Source organism: Nicotiana sylvestris, chromosome 6, assembly GCF_000393655.2.
Source record: "Nicotiana sylvestris chromosome 6, ASM39365v2, whole genome shotgun sequence".
Lineage (NCBI taxonomy): Eukaryota > Viridiplantae > Streptophyta > Magnoliopsida > Solanales > Solanaceae > Nicotiana > Nicotiana sylvestris.
The window spans coordinates 139,229,255-139,255,582 of record NC_091062.1 but is presented as its reverse complement, the minus strand read 5'-3'; the positions used below and the strand labels follow the sequence as shown (position 1 = coordinate 139,255,582).

General features: G+C 40.0%; 1 long non-coding RNA gene across 1 annotated transcript; it reads right to left on the bottom strand.

The window, feature by feature from the left end:
* Window positions 1-14,375: 14,375 nt before the first annotated feature.
* On the bottom strand, window positions 14,376-16,023 carry LOC138870018 (uncharacterized). Its single transcript, XR_011400181.1, has 3 exons — window positions 15,605-16,023; window positions 15,250-15,300; window positions 14,376-14,538 (listed from the first exon to the last, which is right to left on the bottom strand). It is a non-coding gene; the product is annotated as an uncharacterized lncRNA (long non-coding RNA).
* Window positions 16,024-26,328: the final 10,305 nt, after the last annotated feature.

Below are 26,328 nucleotides of genomic sequence, written 5' to 3'. Positions count from 1 at the left end.
CTGTTAACTGTTTAGTTCGAATCATCCTCTAGGTCCTCGAATCTTCATTTGAAGATTCGAGTCAAAACTCGATCTACACCGTTTAACCCCAGATTCACACCAGACACTCCCCAGACCCCCTCGTGACCAAACCATACTTGGTTTGGTCCGAATCTGATCAGGGAAGCATGAATCCCAGATCTGAGTTTTGGAACTGGGTGATTCCTCGTCACTGGTCCGTGTCTTGCTCAAACCAAGGAAATTAAGGTCTAATGGACCTTAATCGAAGTGTTTCTCAGAGAAACACTTCGATTAAAGTCCGTTCAGCCTTAAGAAAGGTCTGTCCAAGTCCAAGTCAAGGTTTGATTTTTCAAGATTTGAGGTGAGTCTTGCTTTCTTTTCTTCTGTTTGGTCCGTGTGAATGATTAAATGTCTGTTCATGTTTTGTTTCAGTTTGTGTCTTTGAATTTTTACCAACTCCTGTTTGTCCACTTTGCCTGAACCACTGTGTTTGTCTGAATCCCCCTCTCCTATTCTGATAAGGCATATGTATTTGTTGTGCGATTAGTTTGAATTTCAAATTTGTACTGATTAACTGATTCCTCGAAGTACAGTTCTGTTTAATCAGTATAAGTCGAGTCATGTGTCCTATACTTTTGAATGTCTGATTTTTGGCTACGATTGTATGTGTTATGATTAATATAGTCGAGTTGACATGTGTCGTCAATTAGTTTCAACTGTCTGAACAAAATAAATCGATTTGCTTCTGTTGAACATTTGCCTGAATCAATTAAGAACCAAGTTCAGTTACTTATAGTTTGTTAATATGACTCCAGAAACCTAAGGCTTGGTCTGTAATTGAAATCTGAGTTGATGGCATGTGCTCTTGTGCACAGCCTGTTTTCCTGCATAAAAGGCTTTTGATTTTAAAAATGGTTTGACAGCATATGCTGTCAGATATATTCTACTGCCCATACTTGCTTTTAGTTAATAAAATGGGAAAGTTTAAGCCTGCCAGGGGAATGATGGGGTTAATACTTAATTAGCTAAAGTAGAACTAAAAAAAAAGGTGGGGGGGGGGGGGGGTATGATGATATTCTGAACAGGCTGTTAAAAGGGATAGTGTTTAGGCTTATAAGGGGGAGGCACATAGAGAGAGAGAGGGGGAGGAGGACACAGACAAAAGAGAGAGGATTAGAGGTTAGAGAACCCTGAAGATTGAGAGGAAAGAAAAAAACACCACACTGTGAGGATAGAAGAGAAAAGAGAGAGCTGATAGAGATACACAGACAGAGCATACAGAGATAGGGAGAGATACTGAGAGGGAACATCTGAGAGTTCAAATTTTTGGAAACAGAAAACTGGAAAAGAATTTTTTGTCTGATAACTCAGACAGACAAAAACTAGAAGTTGCTTCCTCTCCTTTTGTTTTGATTTCACTAAATCAGGACCTGTTTTGTGCAACACTGATTTCTCCCAATTGAGTCTGTTTGGTTGTTGTTTGTTCTACTCGAGAGTTTGGTTTAGTTGGGGTGTTGATCTCACTCCAGTTGTTTTGTGAGTTGTGGCTGCTACTCTTCTGTTTTTTGTTGTTGTTGCTATTCTGCCCTGCTGCTACTGTTAGTGCTGTTACTGCTGCTGCATTTGTTGTCATTGTTACTCTGCTGATTGCCCTCTTCTTCAATTGTCAAATACTCCCAAGTACACAACCTCTGAACCATGTATTGTTGAAAGTTTGAAGTTGAAGCAGAAATAAAGAAATGAACATCAGTTTATGTTATAGCATTGGTGTTAAAAAATAGGTCGAATGTTAGTTGGGCCTGTATTTTTTTTACTGCAAACTGAAAATATTCTGTATAAACTAGCATACATTCTGTTTGAGATGAACTGTTAGATAGCATTGTTCAATAGTAATGACAGTACGACATAGACAGCATGTTTGATTTAGTATACATTCAGTTCAGTATGACACTTTGTTTGGCTTCGTTATGACTGCATAACATAGAGTCATGGCGAGCACTTGTATGTATTTTTGCCTAGACCACTGAATTGACAAATCTGTGGTACTAGGTTTGGGATAAATGTATCCCAAACAAACTCTCATGCAGTCACATTAAGAGTCTGGCTATGAATGCCAGCTCTCCTGTCAGATTATTTGTTCCAATATAGGTTCGATATCGGGTCTCGGTATAGATTCCTTGTTTCGAAATAATGTGATGGTTGTTGAGGGAAACTAATAGTCATTTTGAGTTCAATTAGTAGTAATTTTCCTAATAAACAGCCAATTTCGTTTATCAATTTCAAATAGGTTAGAGTTTAAAATAGAACTTGGAGGTCGTTAAATATAACTCAGTATATGTTGTTAGTTTGCTTGCAATCTCACTTAGCAAATTAATAAGCGTATTCACTCGATGAAGACAAAGCATGAGGTAATTCTCACCTCATAAACAATCAATCAGGTAATCAAACAAATTTAGGTTCGGCAAACATAATAAAGATTCAGTCTGTATTTGTTCAAACAAGCAAAGTTCGGTATCATCCTTCTTTTTAAAGACAAACGTAGTAGAAATGTAGTCACTGTAGGATACCCTTCTAAAATAATGAGATGAGCCTCGCCAAATAAAAATGCAAATTGCGGGGCCCTCAATAATTGATCATGATAAATACTTAGAATTTGAGACGGACTGTTTAGTGAATTCCACTGCCTTCCCCAAAGATAATAACGCGTTAGACTCTTTAGGCGCGGCTTAATTAAATCATATTCTTAAATTCGGGTGCACATTGATGTGACCCAAATCCAAATCTCAACGAAGTCAAAATGTGTTGACGATCACGGGCGCATTGATTGTGACGTGGTTCGAGATGCATTTTCACGACGTTGCAATTCTATAAAAATAAGTGATAATGATAAAAGCGGTTTTAAGTTTAATAAAAGCACGTAAGTCATAACATGTATTTAAATCAGATATTTAGCCATTATAACAATTTAAGCGACCGTGCTAGAACCACGGGATTCGAGGGTGCCTAACACCTTCCCTCGGGTCAACAGAATTCCTTACTTAGAATTTCTGGTTCGCAGACTTCATTTGGAAAAGTCGAAAATTTCCTCGATTTGGGATTCAAGATAAACCGGTGACTTGGGACACCAAAAGCCAAACCTTTCCCAAGTGGCGACTCTGAATTAAATAAATAATCTCATTTCGAATATTGTCACTTAAATTGGAAAAACTCCACCCGCGCATCTTACCTTTCGGGGCGGGCGCGCAAAAAGGAGGTGTGACATATACCAGTCACAAGGAAATTAGCAAAGTCTGCAAACCATGGCATACCATTCACCGACACTGAAAGGAGTTGCTCGTCGGGAAATGAATCATTGATCTCTAGGCCATCACGAGGCCTCCCCTCCTCCTCCAAGCGGGACAAGTGGTCTGCCACTTAGTTTTCAATACCCTTCCGGTCCACAATCTTCAAATCAAACTCTTGAAGTAACAAGTCCCATCGCATCAGTCTAGCTTTGGAATCCTTCTTCGTCATCAAGTACCAGAGTGCGGCATGATCGATATGGACTATGACCTTGGCACTCATGAGATACGACCTAAATTTCTTCATCGTGAACATAATAGCCAAAAGCTCTTTCTCGGTCATCGTATAGTTCAGTTGAGCATCATTCATTGTCTTGCTCGCATAGTACACCGGATGAAATATTTTGTTCACTCTTTGACCCAAAACCGCCCCAACCGCAACATCGCTCACATCACACGTGATCTCAAAAGGCAAGCTCCAATTAGGTGCGGTAATAATAGGAGTGGTGGTCAACTTGTGCTTGAGAAGTTCAAAGGCTTGCATACATCTCTCATCGAACACGAACTTGACATCTTTTTCCAATAACTTGCATAAGGGATTCACTACCTTCGAAAAGTCTTTGATAAATCTCCGGTAGAACCCCGCATGCCCAAGAAAACTTCGAACTCCCTTGACCTGTAGGGGGAGGGAGCCTTGAAATCACATCAATTTTTGTTTTGTCCACCTCTATACCATGTTTTGAAATTTTATGCCCAAGAACTATGCCCTCTTCCACCATGAAGTGGCATTTCTCCCAATTAAGAACAAGATTGGTTTCTTCACAACGGGCCAACACTCTATCAAGATTTTTTAAACATTCCTCAAATGAATCACCCACAACACTAAAGTCGTCCATGAACACCTCCAAAATATCTTTCACCATATCAGTGAAAATGGCCATCATACACCGTTGAAATGTAGCCAGTGCATTACACAACCCAAAAGGCATCCTAGAAAAGGCAAAGGTATCATATGGACAAGTGAATGTGGTCTTCTCCTGATCTTCGGGAGCAATCAAGATTTGGTTATATCCAAAATACCCATCCAAGAAACAGTAGAAGGCACGCCCAACAAGCCGATCTAACATTTGATCAAGAAAAGGCAATGGAAAATGATCCTTGTGGGTCACTTTATTCAACTTGTGGTAGTCTATGCATACCCTCCACCCTGTGACGATCCCGTTAGGAATCAACGCATTTTGCGAATTTGCAACCACGGTGATGCCACCCTTCGTTGATACATATTGCACCGGCGAAGTCCAAGAACTATCAGAGATGGGGTACACAACCCCGTCATCCAACAACTTGATCACCTCCTTTTTCACAACTTCTTGCATATCCTCGTTCAACCTCTTTTGATGTTCCAAGGAGGGTTTTGCATCATATTCCAGAATAATCTTGTGCATATAGAATGTAGGGCTTATCCCCCGAATATCAGCTAAAGCCCGTCCAATTGCCTTTTTCCTCTTTTGGAGCACCGCCAATATGGCATCAACCTCCATGTTAGTAAGACATGAGGAAAGAATAACTGGCAAAGTTGAACTAGGACCTAAGAACTCATACCTGAGGTGTGGAGGCAACGACTTCAACTCCAACACCGGAGGTTCCTCGATTGAAGGTTTTGTTGGTGGAGTCTTCCTATTCTCAAGATCCAAAGAGAGTTTCCTAGGCTCATAAGAGTAAGAGCCCATCCCATGTAAAGCGTTCACGCACTCCACTCGGCCTTTATCATCATTGACATCAGGATTCAACAATACTGCCTGTAGAGGGTCCTTCACATTGATCATTGCACTGGTATCATCAACTATCACTGTTGTGACAAGGTCCACAAAAGAGCACACCTCAGAACTGTTGGGCTGCTTCATTGACTTGCACACATGAAAGACCACTTTTTCATCACCCACCCGGAAGGTGAGTTCCCCTGCTTCCACATCAACTAAGGCCTTCCCAGTAGCAAGGAAAGGTCTTCCCAATATGATTGGAACTTTATAATCTACCTCACAATCCAAGATCACAAAATTAGCTGGCAAGATAAATTTGTCCACCTGGACAAGAACATCATCAATAATACCTAATGTTCCCTTCGTGGTTCTATCCGCCATTTGCAATCTCATGGAAGCCGACTTCGGTTGCCCAATACCCAAAGTCTTGAAAATTGAGTAGGGCATCAAGTTGATACTTTCCCCCAAATCACATAGAGATTTAGCAAAGTACGCACTCCCAATGGTGCAAGGAATGGTGAAAGCACCGAGATCTTCTAGCTTCGGGGCCATTGAGTGCACAATTGCACTAACTTGGTGAGTCATCTTGATAGTTTCGCAATCCATGGATCTTTTCTTTGTCACCAAGTCCTTCATGAATTTAGCATAGCCCGGTATTTGTTCTAGAGCCTCCACCAGAGGCATATTAATGGATAAGCTCTTCATCATGTCAATAAACCTTTTAAACTAATTCTCATTTTTCTACTTCGCGAGCCTTTGATGATAAGGTGGAGGTGGCCTTGGCAAAGGAGCCTTGGCTTTAGGCACAACCGGTTTTGGCATGTCTATTACGTGTTCCCTAGACTGGTTCATGTCATTCTGAGTCTCCACCTCGGCATCTTGAATATCAATCCTCACTTCTTCATTCACGTTCTTATCAATCACATTTTCAACCACCAAAGGAATCTCATCTTCTTGCAACTCAACTTTATCGCTCAAAATTTGCTTTTGCTTGGAGGCATTCACATCACCGCGTCGTCCACTCCTTGTAGTCACCGCCATGACATGATTGTTCCCACCCTTCGGGTTAGCTACCGTATCACTTTGTAGAGCCCCCTTAGGGCGAGTATTTAAGGATTGTGAGATTTGGCCTAATTGAACCTCCAAGTTTCTGATTGAAGTATTGTGGGAAGCCAACTAAGCATCAGAGTCCGCATTCTTTTTCATCATCTGTTCAAACATCATTTCAATTCTCCTCATTTCGTTGTTGGAAGAACTAGGACCTTGGGATGGAAATGGGGGTGGATTGTTCGGTTGTTGATACATTGAGGGCCTTTGAAAGCCTTGCCCCCGATTTTCTTGATTGCCATTGTTCCAACCTCCCTGATTGGTGTTACCACCCCAATTGTTGTTGTTGCCATTCTAATTACCCTGATTGTTCTAATTATTGTTCTGATTGCCCCAATTGGGATTTTGGTTGTTGTTCCCCAAATTATTATTCCCTTGTTGTTGTTGATTAGCTCAATTGCCTTGGGGTCTCCATTGTTGTTGGTTGGACGAATTGTCCCTTTGGCCTTGATAATTGTTCACGTATTACACCTTTTCATTCTGCCCATCATAACCATCATCATGGAATCCACCACAATCATTGTCATACTGATACGAACTCCCTTGGTTCTATTGACCTCTTTGTCTTCTTTCGTTCACTAGCATGTTGACACCCTCCCTAGCATTCACTTGGCGCGGATTTTGAACCTATTGTAATTGTGCCTTTCCTAGCTGGTTCATTGTAGTTGTCAGCTCTGCTATAGCCTGCCCATGATTATGTAGCTCTTTGTGCAAGTGAGTAACCGTGGGGTCACCCTGGGGCACATTGGCTCCACTTTGCCAAGCGGAGGACGTGTCAGCCATCTCGTCAAGAATGTCACAAGCCTCATCATAAGACAACTTCATGAAATTGCCCCTAGCAAGTTGGCTCACTATGCACTGGTTTGTTGTGTTAATGCCCTGGTAGAAAGTCTGTTGGATCATCGCCTCAGTCATATTATTGTTGGGGCATTCCTTTACCATTGTTCTATATCACTCCCAAATCTTATGTAATGGTTCGGTGGGCTCCTGCTTGAAAGCTAAGATCTCATCTCTCAATGCTGCCATGTGCCCTGGTGAGAAAAACTTTGCAATGAACTTATTTGCCAACTCATCCCAAGTAGTGATGGAATGGTTGGGAAGTCGCTCAAGCCAATCCAACGCCTTCCCTCTAAGTGAGAAAGGGAATAGTCTCAACTGAATTGCATCCTCCAACACATTAATTTGCTTGCTCCCCCAACAAGTATCCACGAAACCCTTGAGATATTTGTAAGCATTTTGATTTTCAGCGCCCGTGAAATACCCACGCTACTCCAGCAATGTTAGCATCACATTGGTAATTTGAAAATTTCCCACCCGGATCCGGGGTGGGACAATTGCACTTGCATAGCCTTGGTTGGGAAGCACTCGAGTAGCCACTCTTGGAGGTGGCGGGGAAGGGTCTGGAATATTATCATTAGCCTGGCGTCCTCTCCTTTGTCCTTGAGGCACAATAGGGACCTCATCATCAATGTTGTCATCTACCTCCTCCCCCGGCAGAAGATCTCCAATAGGTGCGTTGTTTGCTGCCATTTTTGTACATGAAGTTGTGACACCCAAAAATTAGTAACACGGAAGGAAAGAAGAACAATACACAAAACTATTTAGATAGATAGCCAAAACTGTTAGCTCCCTGGCAACGATGCCAAAAAGTGATCGAGGCCAACCATGCACTACTACAAAGTAACGAGAGTGGTCGAAGCAGCTTTTACCCGAGAAGGTCGGGATCGATTTCTACAGGGAGCTAGAAATGGGAATTGGGTTCCTATCTAAATTGGAGATGCGTAATTTCTCTTAATTGCATTGTTAATCATAGTTTGTCTTTTGATTACTTCTAATATTATAGTATTAAGATGCTAAATTAAGCTAAGAATGAAATACTTTAAAGGTTGTCTAAATAGTTAAGAAGGCACTAGGGAAGTGACTTTCTCCTAGGTAGATACTTGACGGGTTCTCGAGTCTAAGGCTAGGTTGTCATGTTGAGGATTATGATATAACCAATGCACGATACTTCTCACTCGATACCTCTCGGTAGTTTGAGTGATTTTGCCCTAATTGACTTTCTCAAGACTAATTGGGTATGATAATTTGTGCAAGAAATTTAGGTTCAAGTTAGGTATTACTATCTCTAGGTTTAACCCTTTAATTGGGGTTATCAACCTCTTGAATACGCCCCAATTCCTTGTTGGACTAACTTTCCTAGACTCAAGTTCTCTTTCTCAAGAAGAACCCAAGTCAAATAGGCAAAAATTAGTGTTTGCAACTACTAATTCAACATTGAAACCATAAATTAGTCCAAGTATCAAACACCCATAAATATTCAAGCCTTAAAACACAAGACCCATCAAATATCCATACTAGGGTTGAGCCGCAACCCTAGCTAATGGGTCTAGCTACTCATGATAATAGAAGAAAATTGAGAAATAGATGAAGAAAACCCCATAATATTTAATTACAAGCTAAAACTTGAAGATTCAATAATAAAACTACTCTAAAATTACTCAAAATGGTTAAGAAACCCTATTCACGAGTGTAGCTGAAGTTTAGAATACAATTGATGACCTAAAAAAGGGAAAAGAAACTATTTATACTAGACTGAATATCTGGACAAAAATACCCCTGCGGGGGTAGTGCGGTCCGCACAAAATCGAGTGCGGCCGTAGTGAGGCTTCTTGGCGTTAATCTCTGCTCTCTGAACTTGGCTACCGCGGGCCGCACAAAATGCATCGCGGCCGCGGTGGCTTCTGTTGTCGTCCGCACAAAAAAGACCGCGGACCGCATTGGCATAAAGCTCCAAATCTTCAACTCTCTGAATACCATCATTGCGAACCGCACAATATCGAGTGCGGCTGCGGTGAGTCCATTGCGATCCGCATGAAATGCTTTGCGGCCGCAATGCTTGATTTCCTGAAATAGGCACCTCTCTAAACCTCCTCACTGCGGACCGCACCAAATGGAGTGCAGCCGTAGTGGACCTGTTGCATTGTGCTTGGACTTGTTCTTGGTACTTGTACATGTTTCACTCCTTTTTGAGCTGGTTTTGACAAATTGTCACCTTGTTGACCAAACCCTGCAAACAAGTACAACATGTAAGCTTTTGGGACTATTTTGTACACATTTTTAATCAAAACTCAAGTAAGAAGGAGTGTAAAATGCATCATAATCCCTAGTTATCACCTACGTTGCCTCAAATTCAACTCCTTCTGCTTGAAGATGTATTGTAAAATCTTGTGATCTGTGTAGATGTCAACATGGATGCCGTATAAGTAGTGCCGCAATATCTTCAAAGCATATATTACTGCAGCCAATTCCAAATCATGGGTCGGGTAATTCTTTTCATGCTTCTTCAATTGTCTTGATGCATAAGCAATCACTTTCCCACGTTGCATCAATACGCACCCCAAACCTATACCTGAGGCATTAAAATATACCACATAACCTTCTGTTCCTTCTGGGAGAGTGAGCACTGACGCGGATGTCAATCGATTCTTTAGCTCCTGAAAACTTCATTCACAAGCGTCAGACCACTGGAACTTAGTAGCTTTCTGTGTTAACTTAGTCAATGGTGCTGATATAGAGGAAAACCCTTTTAGAAATTGCCTATAATATCCTGCTAGCCCCAGGAAGCTACGGACTTCTGATGGTGTTGTAGGTCTCGGCTAATTCTTTACTGCATCGATCTTCTGAGTGTCGACACTAAGACCCTCGTCAGATATCACGTGGCCAAGGAATGCTACTGAGTTCAACCAGAATTCACATTTGGAGAGCTTAGCATATAACTTACGATCCTGAAACGTCTGTAATACTATCCGTAAGTGGCCCGCATGTTCCACCTCCGAACGAGAATACACCAGAATGTCATCAATGAATACGATCATGATCACATCAAGATAGGGCCTGAATACAATATTCATGAGATCCATAAAAGCTGGTGGGGCATTTGTTAGCCCAAACGACATCACCAAGAACTCAAAGTGCCCATATCTTGTTCGGAAGGCCGTCTTTGGAATATCCGTCTCCTTAACCCTCACCTGATGATACCCTGAACGTAAGTCAATCTTGGAGAAATACTTGGCACCCTGGAGTTGGTCAAACAAGTCGTCAATCCTTGGAAGTGGATACTTGTTCTTTATAGTAAACTTATTCAACTGTCGATAATCGATAAAATACACATCCTTAACGACATGTCTTTCTTCTGCACGAACAAGACTGGCGCACCCCAAGGTAAAGTGTTAGGCCTAATGAAGCCCTTATCCAGTAAGTCCTTCAACTGCGCCTTCAACTCTCGCAACTCTGTCGGGGCCGTTCTATATGGAGGGATAGAGATCGGTTGAGTTTCAGGCAACACATCAATGCTAAACTCAATCTTCCTTTCAAGAGAAAGGCCTGGGAGTTCATTTGGGAAAACATCTCGAAATTCATTAACCACGGGGATTGATTGTAAAGTAGGAGGCTTCACCTCCACATCCCTAACGTGAATGAGGTGATAAATATAACCTTTTGAGATCATCTTCCTTGCCTTAACATAGGAAATAAACCTACCTTTCGGCGTAGCAATGTTCCCCTTCCATTCAATGATGGGTTCACTAGGAAACTAAAACCTAACCATCTTCGTACGACAGTCAACATTTGCATAGCATGAGGCCAACCAGTCCATTCCCATTATCACATCGAAATCAACCATTTCTAACTCAAATAAATTTGTCGAGGTTTGATGACTACAAATCATCACCGTGCAACCTCTATATACCCTTCTAGCAATCACAGAATCTCCTATTGGAGTAGATACCGCAAGTGGTTTACTTATCAATTCAGGTTCAACGCAAAACTTATTAGCCATAAAGGGTGTAACATATAATAATGTAGATCCTGGATCAATCAGCGCATATACATCGTAAGAAAACACAGACAATATAACTGTAACAACATCCGAGATGACTCGAGATCTTGTCGACCTACTAGAGAATAGGTTCAATTTTCAGCACCACTCAAACTCGTCATTGTACCTCTACCTTTACCACGACCTGTCGACTACTGAAAACCCTGTGCTGGAGGTCGAACTGATGAGGAAGAACCAGACACAAATCCAGTCGGTTGAGCCATAGCATCACCTCCTCTGTTAGGACAATCCCGCATCATATGGCCAGGCTGTTCGCAAGAATAGCATGCATCAGAACCTCGACGACACAGTCTAAAGTGGGCCTTGCTGCACTGATCACAACGTGGTGTTGGGGGTCTCGTCTGACTAGTATCCATGTGATAATGCGAGCCTAATGCCCGCGAACTCTGACCTAGACTAGAATACGTAAATTGATCATATCGAGGCCTCTGAAGTTGTGGAGGAGCACTAGCTATAGGTGTCACCGAACTCCTCGAAGACTGGGGCCTGACACTGCCTTTGAAGTCATTAGAATACCCTGCAAATCTTGCTCTCTTATAATGGCCCCTATCCTGCTCCCTATCTGCCCTTTGCTAGCGCTTACGATCCTCACGGGTCTGGGCATAAGCCTGAATACTGGAAATGTCCATGCCCTCCACCAAGGAGGCTGTCGTGCTCTCATTTATCAGATGTGGTCCCAATTGATAAGTTGGTATTTTACCAACTTATCTTGTCTTTAAGCCTATATTTTTGCTATGATTGATGTGATAAAATCAGATGTTTAATGCCATTTACTTCTATATTACAGGTTCTATGTGATTTAGAAGTGATGTTGAAAAAACCAAGTGAAACAAGTCAAAAAGAAGCTAAAAAGAGGAAAATCTGGGCAATGCCCTCAGTTGTCGCAATTGCGACAAAATCCTGGGAATTGCGAAGGAAACAATCTTGGGTATTGCGAGGAAAGCATGGGAATTGCGAAAGAAGATGATTTAGGTAGTCATCACAAATGCGAAAAAGACTTAGCAAATGCGAAGTCAACTAGCGGAGTCAACCTTCGCAAATGCGAAGTCCTCTTCGCAAATGCGAAAGTGCACAGTATAGGCATAGTTCGCAAATGCAAAAATCGAGCATCAGACCTGGGCAATTCTAGTATTTTACATTTTTTTGGCCCCAAACCATTTAATACCTAACTTAGCTCATTTGTAAAGAAGCTTTGGCTTATTTTCAATTCTTAGAACTAGAGAGGAAAAGTTTTGAGGCTAGGGTTGGCACACACACTTGGATTTTGAAGATTTCAAGTTTGTGGTTAAGGATTTCTTACCCATTTATGTTTATTTCTTTATTTCCTTGCTTTGTATTGAATATTTAAGTGTGTAGTATTTATTTCCAACACTTGAATCTTGTTTATGGAAATATTCATATTTAAAGTGTGGATTAAATATCTTGATGTGCTTATGTATTGAATGATTTTCATTTATTTATGAAGTTAGTTGTTATTTCTTTAATTATTCTTATTCTTTAATGTTTCCAAAGGGATTAGCTAACCCCAAGACTCGCCCATTAACTCTGAATTAATTTTAGAAAAGATAATTTGGGGTTGGGAAAGATTAATTAACAAGAACTTGAGGTTTTAACCCTCATTTTATAGATTCTACCTAGGGATAGGATTGAACTACTTGTAGCCATTTCGGGTGTGCTTAATCTCTTAATTGTTTTAGGGATAATTCAATTAGGAAATCTTGTTAGTCTTCGAAAGAAGCTAATATAGAATTATTATCTGTGGCTAATTAACATAAACTCACTCATACTTGTAAAATCGTGAAATACATTGGATCGTTACTTGAGTGTAATTCCCGATGCATCCATATTTGTAGCCATTGATCATTTTACTTACTTTCTAGGTTAGTTTACATTCCTCATTTAGATATAAATATTTTCCAAAAACCAATTCTAAGTGTTTGGCATTGCATAACAAGTGATAATTCTCTTACATTCATAATCGCCTACATATTGTTCTCTGTGGAATTCGACCCCGACTCATAGTTGAGTAAATTATATTGCATGTGACCGTGTCCATTTACTTTTTAGTAGTGGATTTGGACGTCATCACCAACCCGTTCACAAACAGATGCACCCTATCTCTCATCTCTGCCACCATATGGGGAGCATACCTTGCTAAAGAATCAAACTGCATACTATACTCTCGCGCACTCGTATTACCATGTCGAAGGTTCAAGAATTTATCGGCTCTAGCTCGTCGTATCTCAACGGCAAGTAGTGAAGAAGAAAGGCCTCAGAAAATTCCTTCCACATAGCTGGAGGAGCATTCGGACCCCTGGATCTCTCCCAACTATCATCTAGAAAACTGCTCAATCTCGTAACCGATAAGAAGCCAACTCTACTGCCTCTGAATCACTAGCATGTATAACCCGCAGTGTATGATGAACGTGATCAATAAAAGTCGGCGGGTCCTCCTTGGGTTCTAATCCGGTAAACAATGGAGGTTCTAGATTAATAAAATTGCGAACTCTCGTACTAACTGGTTTATCAAAAGCACCAATATTCTGCCTCTAAGCCTGAGCAGCTACCAAGCTAGTCAACAACTGCATCGCACTCCGCATATCCTGGTCTGTAGTGACAGACAGAGGAACTGGTGGTGCTGGGTGCCTCCTAGTATCCTCTGGAGGAGACGAAGTAGATGAGGTATGAGACAGCATCCCACTCTGAGCATCACTTTAGCCTGCTCTAGCTTGAGGCACCAGACTGGTACCCTCTCCCGCAGTTGTATCAAGCCGTATACTAATCTCTTGCTTCCTAGTCGAAGGCATCGCTGAAAGAAAACAAGGTGAATATTAGAGGCGAACACTTACGACTCAACTCTACGCACGATCTAGATTGAGGAAGAAGGTAACAACCCTAGATGTCATATAGCCTCCTAATTATAAATGTGGCACACTACACATCCATAATCAAGATTCTACTAGACACTGCTCATAGACGGTCTAGGACAGACTTGCTCTGATACCAAGTTTGTCACGACCAAAACTGGAGGGTCATGACTAGCACCGGGGCCATATTTGCCGAGCACAAACGTACATTTTATCTAACCTTCCTTATTATTTTTAAGGGCCGACGAGATCAATATATTGGTGGACATGGATCATGAACAACCAACAGTGAAAGATAGTGGCATGAACATATATAACATGGGATGACCAGACAGTCAAGAAACTATATATAAAGTACGAGCTACCACGCTGCCATGAAAGACTATATAACAAAAATCAGCTGACAAGGCATACCAAACTATACATGAGTGGACACATGTCTAGGAGCCTCTAATGGAACATAAGTGTTGCAACATTGCTGGAACAGGGCCCCGACATACCCATGATGTCTATAACAAAAATGCATACCGAGACCACGGCAAGTCCGGAGAAGGTATCTCACCAATAACCGCTGAACTGGGCAGCCTACTATGGTGGGGGAGCTGCACCTACCCGTCTATCAGGACCTACAGCACGACATGTTGCGTCCACAAATAAAAAGGACGTCAGTGCGAATAAAGTACTGAGTATGTAAGGCAGGGAACCATAAGAACGAATAGTAATGTAAGCAGGGATAAAGAATATACAACCTGTAAAATCTGGGTACCTCTTAGGGCTACTGACATGAAATGCATAATACATATGTATATGTGCATAAAATTTTAAAACATACGCCTCTATGGGCATCATCATCATCATCATATCGTACCCAACCGTAATAGGCTCGGTAAAAATGTACCCGGCAATCATAAGGCTCGGTAGAATCGTACTCGATCACGTGGAGCTCGGTAAAACCCAACTGATCAATGATTGTACAATAGGTACCAAACCTGGCCGTCTATAGCGCGGCTTGGTAGAGTAAAATAGATACATATATATAATACATGCTGGACTCATTGGATTAATATTCTAAACCTTTCGGAATGAGGTAAGGTCGGTATCCTCTGTACACTTTATTAGGACTAACTCTTCATCATGAATCTTATAAGAATAAGGAAGTACCAACAACATTGATAACATAAGAATACGAGAAGCAAAATCAACATCAATCGCTCCACAAGAAGGAAAACAATATAAGTACTGCTAGCTTCTAAGAGTAGAGTATCTTTGGAAGCTCGTTCATTACATTATGTACAATCGGAGTCGGGAAAAAGAAGGAAAGGGATAGCCTCACATACCTTGTATATACTGCCCAACCTCAAGCTATGCAAATGTCACGTCTCCTTAGTCTACAATTGGAGAAATGACACTATCGTTATCGTTTAAGCATCGTAACTATAATGTATCGACCACAACCTATTTTACTATGAAACGGACAACACCTCCCCTATTTATATGAATTCCCACAAGTCAAAACAATCATCAAACAGCCCAACCAACATTAATAATAATCATATTGAGCCTCCTAAAATAGTTCACCAACCAACAATATTACTACCAAGTCTTTCGATATATATTTCACAAGTTATAGCTTCAACGACTTAGCCGCAACTTGGATAATCTTAAATACATGTAGAGTAAGAGGTTCCTTACCTTTAAATTGAAAGAATAACTCTAATTTGACCTTAATTGTCCACGAAATATCCTTCCAATGCTGCCACAAGAACATTAAAGTGAAACTGGCAATCAACTAGGGATTTTCGGCACTAAAATCACTTTAGAAGACTTGAAATCACCTAGGGTTGATATTAAAAACTTGAGAGAGTATTTACAGAACATAAACCACTTAAAACAACCTCCCACATGAGCTAAAACAACACAAAAATGAGCAACAAGAAGAAGAACAAGAAACCTACTAGCGTCACGGGATTCCCGACACTTGATTTGTGTTGTTTGCCCTTTGTTTGGGTCTTGGATCATGAGAGAAACTTGAGAAAATATTTTTAGGGTTCTAAGGTCTGAATACACTGAAAAATAATGACTTAAAACGGGGTTGTGGCATTTTATATATCTCAAAGATAATCTCTTATCGGATTTACGTCGACTAACTTACGACATGAAATAACGTACGTGAATATGGGTTGTAACAAGAAATTCAGTTGATTTAGTCATTTTATCGAGCACCCTAAGCTCACCAGTATGCAAGTTGGATAAAGTCACTGACATGCCTATGATAATCTAACAAAAAAATATCTGAAAGAACATAGAAAGCTGCAGATTCCACAGAAATTCCATTAGCATGAATCAGGTGCATTTTTAAGGGGAAAAAAGAAGCAAGAATAAGAGAAAACATACCAGAACTGAACAAATAAAGTACACAACATGAAATCCAAATTGAGAAATTTAGGAATATGAAGGAATGGGTCAGAAAACTAGACAGAACAAAACAACAGAGAAGGAGGAAACAAACAGTAATCACTACAAAATAAAAAAAGAAACCATCACATCCCAGGTAAAGATTCGCAATACGTGCTGGACACACTTCCTCAATTTCTGTGATAAAATAATTACTGTACAAAGTAGAAAAAAATTAAAAAACCAAAATGAGGCATTGATACAGAAGTAGCTTTCTCCGTTGATATTAACTGAATATGAAGCATGAAGCCCTAAGTATAAGGCAGGTATATAAGAGGAATACCGAACACAGAGATGAACTGATTGACACAAAAGGAGATGGAAACAGGCGATAAAATTCTAGACAATGAATGTCAAATAAATGAGGCGGCGATGGCTTTGGATGACACGTAAGTCTATAATACGAAATATCAATACTGCCCTTAGAATTGAATTGAATTCCAAGAAGCAACCAAGTGGAAACCCTGGCTATTCTATAAGACAGTAATGAGTACACATTGATATAATATTTTTTTTGGATGCATATATGTACAACCCCTTAAATTTGTCCAGATTTTTTATTTAGACTTGCACTAAAGATTGTATCTATTGGACACCTGAACCCAACATCAAATCTGCTTATTAGACATGTTTTGCAGTGCTCTCATTCTCAAACTCTATCAATGCACAAGAATTAATGACTGGCTATTACATGCACATTCAAGACAATCATCAAGTAAAGAACATAAGTTCATAATGTGACTACTACTGTAAAGATAAATCCTTAATTAACAAGATCAAACATAGCAGGGTCTTTCAATATATATGTCTTTTTTGCTTTCTACTTTCAAGAATGAAATTGACAATTCCTTGGTTCATGTTAACAGTTGGAACTGAGAGAACATGATGTTATTCTTGATTGAAGAGTTGAATTAAACCATTGAAATTCTGGATCTTTTTCACATGCTGATTGGTATGAGCTTAGATCCGGTGAAACATTGGAATTGAATTTAGTTTCTGGTCGTGACGCCCATGCCAGTAACGAGCCAAACTTGCTGGTTAGTTCGTTAAAATGGGGCGGGGGCCGATAGCTCGGAGAAGTAGACAAAAGAAAAAAAAAGATAAAGTTTATCTATTATTATCCTAAGGTCAAGTATAAAGTTTATTTATTATTATCCTAAGGTCAAGGATAAAGTTTATTTATTTCAGTGTCTTATTTTTTTTTTTTTGAAAAATACATAATTGCATCTTGTACAAAGTCAGTTTGACACTTACCTTTATGGGCGTCTTAAGACCTCCATTTTCGTGTTCAAAGTGAAATTAACACCCTCCTAAGACATATAAGACCGGTTGCATAGTGGGAGGTGTACTTGCACAATCGCTCTATGTCTTCTCATTTTCATAGTATAGAGGTCGTAAGCATGTGATTTTAAAATATACAAGGTCTATCTAAAACTGAATCATGTTATAGAGGTGTTAGTATAATTAAGCACTTTTTTTTTAATAATGTGATAATTCGATTTTTTTTAAAGGTGAAGAAAGAGATAGATAACATATTTGTTACCATCTAATACATTGGTCTTGTTATATATATATATATATATATATATATATATATATAACTAAAAACTCAATAGTAATAATATATTAATAAATATATCAATTCAAAAATTAAAAACTCAATAGATAGTCATAGTAGATTCATAAACTAAAAAAAGCAACATATACTCTTCTTCAAGATTTTCAAAAAAAAAATAGAATAAAGAAGAAAAAGGAAGGAAGAAAGAAAGAGCTCTAAAAAGCTCTCTGTTACTCGCTCAAACAACAGAACGAAAAAAAAGAGAAGAAGAAGAAAAAGGAAGAAAGACTGAAGACTGAAGAAGAAAGAAAAAACAATGGACAGAGGCAGAAATTAGAAGAAGAAGAAGAAGAAAGGAGAAGCAGAAAGGAGAAAGAGAAGCATACTTGATGTCCTGATCGAAGAAACTTGAAGAAGAAAGAAGAAATCTTGGTTGCTTCTTTGTTGTGGGGCTGGTCGACGAGGTTGAAGTAGAAAGAAGAAAAATTCAAGCCCTAATTTGTATTTTTAACACTGATGGTCGCTGCCTTCTTTTTTTTTTTTTTTTTTCCCTAAAAGCGACGGCACGGGGCGCCTCTCGCTACACAGGCAGAAGCGCTTGCCTTTTTGAAATCACCACGCAACAGAGGCAAATAGCACCGGCACCTCGCATCGCATCACCTCACGCTATTAGTGCTGAGGCGAGCACCATTTACAATACTGCTGAGTCCAATAAGAAATGTTTGCTATTGTAGTGAGAGGCTCGGTGCTTCTATGCTACCTTCTTTCTGTACTAAAAGTTGAAAAAATGACAAATGATACCGCAGACGTAGTTGATTTTGTTAGCTTATTACTCTCATTGTAATGCTCTGTTCAGGATGTAACTTTTGAGCCGATATATCCTTATTGCTGGCTATCTTTTATAAAGTTTCACATTACTTGTCAAAAAAAAAAATTGCCTTGATAACCAGTTTTGTTGTTGACATTCTTTCATCTAGAAGATTACCTGTTAATTTAACTAATCCTTGACATTGGTTCTTACATAGAATACCTACGTATTTTGATAAAGTAATGGTGATAATCCTGTTCGGAACAAAATTGATGGATTATGGTCATCTTCTTTCCTATCAGCTCTTCTCGGAGAAATTTGTGCATGTGTTCATGGTTCGCATTTTTTGACATGAATTTTGCAGACATTGGTTTACTTCTATGAACCCTTGGAAATAGAGCAAGATCAGGTTATTGAAGGCTCTCTGACACTGTCGCAAAGCAAAGAAAATGCTCGATTCATGAACATCCATCTTGAATATTCGTACGTTTTGGCTCAAAACTCATTTAAGGCCCACTGTCTAGCTTACTTTCAGCTTTTTGGTATTACCAATTACTTTAACTTGTTTGCATTCTTGATTGTGCAGATCTGGCGGACGTTCATTTGTCAGAGAGTCGGTCATGCGGTAAACCTATATATGACCCTCTGTGGTTTTACCTAGCGAGCCTTCATGAAGTGAAGTCATTTGTACCCAGTACCTTAATCAGTTCAACCATTATGGTGCTCATACACAATATCTGAGGATTCTGCTTGTACTTTAGGTAGGGAAACTACGATAGATCAGGGCATTTCCAGCGTTAACTTAAAAGCATTGACTCAGAGAATTTCATTGATGCATATAGGTGTATTAAGTTAAAACTTGTAACATGTCGCGGCGAGAAATCGGTCTTTCCCTGAGCTGTAATTTGTAGAGTAGATGCAGGATTGGTCTATTGATACTAATAGCCTGTTTGGCCAAGCTGGAGAAATCAACTTATTTTGAGAAGTGCTTTTGAAAAAAGTACTTTTGGAGAGAATCAGTTTGTGTTTGGCTAATCAGTCTGAAAAGCACTTTTGAGAAATAATTTATGTTTGGCCAAGCTTTTTAGAAAGTGCTTTTAAGTGTCAAATTACGAATAAGGACATGAATAGATTTACTTAATAATTAATATTATAAGTAAATAAATAATATCAAAATTTTGTTATTACATGCAATAATTAAAAAAATTCATTTTATTTAAGTAAAATATGAAAATAAAATTAAAAAGTACTTAATTCTTTTAATATAAGTTAAATATATTAAAATTCCTTCAACAAATATCAAAACATTCACCCCTAAAGTCACTATATATTAGAAAGTTTTCCTAAAAATAAGAAGAAATATTTATAAATTAATATCCTAAGTATTAGGTTTAAGGGTTATTTTGGTATATACTATATTTTGTTAAGGGTATTTTAGGTAAGAAGAAAAGCCAAAACTGCTTCTGCTTCTGCTTTTGGAAAGAAGTTACTTTTTTCTGCTTCCCTGAAACTGCTTCTGCTTTTTCCCAAAAGCACTTTTTTCCCAAATAAGCTTGGCCAAACACCTCAAATTAGGAAAAAAAAGTGTTTTTGGGAAAAAAAGCACTTTTTTATCTTGAAAAGCTTGGCCAAACAGGCTATAAGTTACTTAAGAAAATCTTTGATTATAAAGTTCCCTTTTGGCTTTATGTTTTAAAGGTAGCAAGTGGGACATATTAATTCACTTGTCTATGTAAAACATGTTGATTTTTCTTCTCTCTTTTTTTTTTGTTGCTAAAAAAGCATTTTAGTTTTTTCTAAACGATTGTTGTAAAGTATACCAAAACAAAAAACTCTAGGAATTTATTGGTGAGAATAGCACGAGCTAGCCAGTTTTCGGACTGGTAATTGAAAAATAACCAGCATTTGCAAAGTCATTGAAAAATAGCTATTATTTTGCTGAAATACGAAAAGTTCCAGCATAATATGCTAGATTATGGAGCTCATGCATATAAACTTCCAGCATATTATGTTGGAACTCCAGCACATGGAAAGTTCTAGCGTATTATGCTGGATTATGGAGCTCCTACGTATGAACTTTCAGCATATTATGTTGGAACTCCAGCACATTATGAAATTCCAACACATTATGTTGGAATCTCATATGTAAAAAATTCGAACTCCAGCATATTTTGCTGGAACTTTTTCGAATTTAAGGGTGTTTTTGTTCAGATTTTATGTTTACATGAAAAAGTGACTAAATTTCAATTACTTTTGAAACTGTGGCTATATTTCAATTAGCAGTTGTAAATCTGGCTACTTCTGATTTGTTTTTTCTTCAATTTATAGCATTGGGCCCGTGGGCATGGCTCATGCTGTCATGCATCCATAGTGATTTACTAAAAAAAGATAATGTTAAGAGATCATGGCAAAATAGGGATTTGGGCTTGAGGCCAAGTATTTTCTTCAAATATCTAAACTTGTTTTTTCATATAATATATAGCAGCGAAGCATATTTATGCATAAAGTTTTAAAGAAATGGATCTAACATGAAAAATCAAACCTAAATATAAAAAATCTTATGAAAAAATCTAAACTGAATAATCTATATGCAACATATAGTGCTTCAAAGTCCCATTAGTTCCCTTGTGGTAAAAACGCTTTTGGGTGAGGTGGGTCATTTCATCAATTCTTTGATTTTAAAGAGGCTCAATCTGACCCAAGAATCGAATAGAAGAGAGGCCCTCTGTGATACCTCACATTGCTCCTATAAATTGAAGCAAATTGAACCCCTGTAAATTCCATGAAGTTGTAATTTGACCTCCTCTCGTCCCATCTTGTAGATTAATCTCCGAGTATTAAATACAAAGTACTCATAAATAAACTTCCGAAATTTTCTATATCATAAATTTCTGCACACTTTTATTTAGTACTATCCCTAATTTTTCAGATATGAAAGTCAATATTTCGAATCAAATGACAACGTCTACATTGTAGTAACCAGATCTTATATGCTTCATTATTCTCATCCTCATAGTTAGGCACATGCGAATTGAATTGTTAATCATCTTGCTCATTCAATAGAAACATATTCAAGTTAAATTCTTCCTGAATCGGCATAAGATGTACCACATCACCATTGAGTCGATTGAGTATTCAATCTATTGCATTATGATTCATACTTAGTTTCTCCATCTCCCTTTTGATGCGTTGAATGAGTTGACGAAATCTACAGTTTATAAGGCTATTTCAAATATCGTCAAACTTATCCGACTCTACTATAATGTCACAACCCATTTCCATAATAGATCGTGATGGCGCCCAACGCCATTGTCAGGCAAGCCAACGCAGAAATATAGTTAAGTTCTCATTTTACTTTCACCAAAAGTAAGTGCTGCAATGAGCCAAAAATAATTATACAACCCCAAAATAATAGTCTACTAATATGTGTGCCAAGACCTGGTGTCACAAGTAGTGGGCTACTAGTAGAATGTACAAAAGAACAAAACTATCCTACTGTCCGGGGTAGAAAAGACAGCTGGAAGGGCATAACATCGGGGCCAGGCCCCACCACCCTGAACTACCTCTCTGGGATGGCCTATTACTGGCTGGCCTCCACCTCTGGCGGCCAGAGCTCTACCTCTAGGACTTCTACCTCCACCTCTAGCACCTCTAGCTGGCTGGGCGGTCTGTGGAACATCTTGTGCCTAAACAATAGCACGAGAACCCTAATGCGGAGAACTGCTCGAAGCTCGAGGGCAATACCTAGCAATGTGCCTTGGGTCGCCACAAGTAAAACAAGCTCTCGGCTGCTGGGGCTGACGACCCTAAAAACTCTGAAGCGGTGGTGCACTGATAGGTGTTGGTGGTGCACTAAAGGACTGCTGGTCAGAATACTGCATCGGAGGACCACAGCTACGACAAAACCATCTCAACTCTACGGGCCATATTGGCCGCCTTCTGAAAAGTGATCTTACTCCCGGCCTCCTTGCCATCTGAAGACTAATCGGCTGAATAAGACCGTCGATAAACCTCCTCACCCTCTCTCTCTCAGTAGGAAGTATGACAAGAGCATGGCGAGCTAAGTCGATGAACCTGGTCTCATACTGGGTGACCGTCATGGAACCCTACTGGAGGCGCTCAAATTGCCTCCGATAGGCCTCTCTCTGAGTCACGGGGAGGAACTTCTCCAAAAACAAAATTGTAAACTGCTCACAAGTCAAAGATGGTGACCCAGCTAGCCTAGCTAAGCAATAATCCCTCCACCAAGTCTTGGCGGATCCAGACAAGCAGAATGTAGCAAAATCGACCCTGTTGGTCTCAACAATGCCCATGTTCCTGTGAACCTCGTGATAGCTATATAGGAAATCCTATGGATCCTCAGAAGAAGCACCACTGAAAGTAGTAGTGAAGAGCTTGGTGAACCTATCCAGCCTCCACAAAGCATCGGCAGACATAGCCGCTCCATCGCCGGTCTGAGCTATGGCACCCCGCTAAACTGCTCCAACTGGATAAACTGCTGGAGTTTGAATCTGGGGAGCTACCTGCTCCAGAGTGCGTGTAGCAGGAGTTTGAGCCCCCCCTCCAGCCTGAGAAGTGGTTGGTGCTACAAGAAGCAAACCTGCTCAGGTGACACTCTCCATGAGGCCCACCAATCGGACCAGAGCGTCCTGAAGAATTGGGGTAGCAATAAACCCCTCTAGGACCTGAGCTGGGCCCACCGGAGCTGCTGGGGCCAGAACCTCCTCCTCAAAATCGACCTGAGGCTCCACCACTGGTGTTGCTGCTCGGGGCTGAACTCTGCCCCTACCTCGGCCTCGGCCTCTAGCACGGCCTCGGCCTCGCCCTCTGCCCCTAGTGGAAGCTGTTGTTGGGGGCTCGGGCTGCTGAGCGGTAGATGAGGAAGCGCATGTTCTCGCCATCTGCGAAAGAACGGAGTAGAAATTCAATCAGTATTGGGAAACAGAACCGCACGACAAGAAAGAACAAATGTGAAGTTTTCCTAACTCTGTAGCCTCTGGGGATAAGTACAGACGTCTCTGTACCGATCCCTCAGACTCTACTAAGTTTGTCTGTGAACTGTGAGACCCATGTAACCTAGTGCTCTAATACCAACTTGTCACGATCTGGAATTCCCACCCTCGGGAGTCGTGATGGCGCCTACTAATGTGAGCTAGGCAGGCCAACCCTTAACTATCTACTACCTTTTTCATATTACTTCTTTTTAAAACAAACATAGGGCGACAATATAAATAAAGCAGAAGTTAGGAAATAGGCGAAAGTCAACATTTATAAAGCTTAGAGCTACGTCTATTACCACTTTTAAGCTTTAGTACCCCAAAATCTGGTGTCACAGTACCACAGACTGTTTAAGAGTCACTACATACAAAGTCTGAAGAAAATACATAGTGTTGTTCCTGAGCAAGAGATAAAGGAAACATGAAATAGAGATAGAGGGAGACGCCAGGGCCTGCGGACGTCTGCAGGTCTACCTTGGGTCTCCGGATGGACTGAAGGAAGCCCTCCAACTACTGTCCGAAAGCTGCTCCGGGATCTGCACACAGTGTAGAGTGTAGTATCAGCACAACCGACCCCATGTGCTGGTAAGTGCCTGGCCTCACCCCGGTGAAGTAGTGACGAGGCTAGGACCAGACTCCACATAAACCTGTGCAGTTATATAATATATGGCGGAAAAGTAAACAGGTAATAAGCAATTAAAGTTGGGAAAAGGAAACATGCCTCGGGGATAGCTGATAAAGCAAAATAGCAAGGAATAAATAAGAAAGCTAACAATATAACTTCTAACATAGATAAAGAAAAGTAAAGACAACTTTCACTTTCAATTTCCATCTTGTTACAGGCGTGCAACCCGATCCCATTTCTCATATCTTGTGGTAGGCGTACCACCCGCTCCCATTTCATAATATATTGTGGTAGGCATACCACCCGCTCCCATTTCATAATATCTTGTGGTAGGCGTACCACCTACTCCCATTTCATAATATCTTGTGGTAGGCATACCACCCACTCCCATTTCATAATATCTTGTGGTAGGCGTATCACCCGCTCCCACTTCATAATATCTTGTGGTAGGCGTACCACCCGCTCCCATTTCATAATATCTTGCAATTTCAAGGAATCCCAGCAAGGGAAAATAATCAATATAATAACTTCCCGGCAAGGGAACACAACAATGTAATAATTTTCTCGGCAAGGGAACAACAATATTGAAATAGTCATTCCGGCAAGGGAGAATCAGCTATAACCAATCTCAACTTAGCTTGTACTCAGTTCAATTATTGAAAATGCTCAATCATAGAAGGTCATTAAGTAAAGCACCCAAGTGTCATTTAAGAACACAACAACTTTCAATTTAAGACTCACGACCATGCTTGACACCAACGTATAGATACTCATCACCATGCCTATACGTCGTACTCAACAAGAAGCAAGTAGCAAATATGACTCAACTCATAATCCCTCAAGCTAGGGTTAGACCAAACACTTACCTTGATGCCTTGATCACCACTCAAGTCTCAACTATAGCTTTACCCCTTGCTTACACCACCAATCCGTTCGAATCTAGTCACAAGTTACTTAATTACATCAATAAGTGCTAAATGAATCAATCCCAATGCATGAAAATGAGTTTTCTCAAGGTTTTACCCAAAAAGTCAAAATCACCCCCGGGCCAACGTGGTCGAAACCCGAGGTTCGAACCAAAACCTGGTTACCCATTTCCCCACGAACCCAAATATGTTATTTGTTTTGAAATAGGACCTCAAATTGAGGTCCAAATCCCCAATTTTAGAAAAACCTAGGTTCTACCCAAAACACCCAATTTCCCCCATGAAAATCTTTGATTTGAAGTTGAAATCATGTTAAAAGATGTTAAGGAGTGAAGAAAATGAGTTAGAAATCACTTACCAACGTTTTGGAGAAGAAAGGTTGTTTGAAAAATCGCCTCTTATGTTTTTGGGGTTTTGAAAAGTGAAAAATAACTGAAATTCCCGTTTATTTATACCCCTCTCAGACCCCCTGTGCGGACCGCATCAAATTGACCGCGGCTGCATAGGCCTCCCTGAAGACATGCAGTTCAGCACCTTGTGCAGACCGCACAAAGGCAACTGCAGCCGCACAGCCTCCACATCTGAACCTGCAACATCTAACTTTCTAAGCCTAAGGCATCTCGGAACCCACTCGAAACTCACCCGAGCCCTCGAAACTCCAACCCAAGTATATACACAACATCAAAAACATCCTACAGATATATTCGTGTAATCAAATTACCAAAATAACATCACGAGCATCTAACTAAACCTCGAGATCAATAAAATTTCTCAAAACTCTTTTAAACATCAAAATTTTCAATTAAGGTCCAGATCATGTCAAACGACGTCCGTTTTTAATCAAATTTCACAGGAATGACTCAAGTCATATATATCACCTGTACTGGACACCGGAACCAAAATACGGGCCCGATACCATTGCTTTCTAATCAGTTTTCATTTCAAATTTCCTTAAACAATTTCACTTAAAAATTCATTTCTCGGGCTTGGGACCTCGGAATTCGATTCCGGGCATACGCCCAAGTCCCATATTTTCCTACGGATCCTC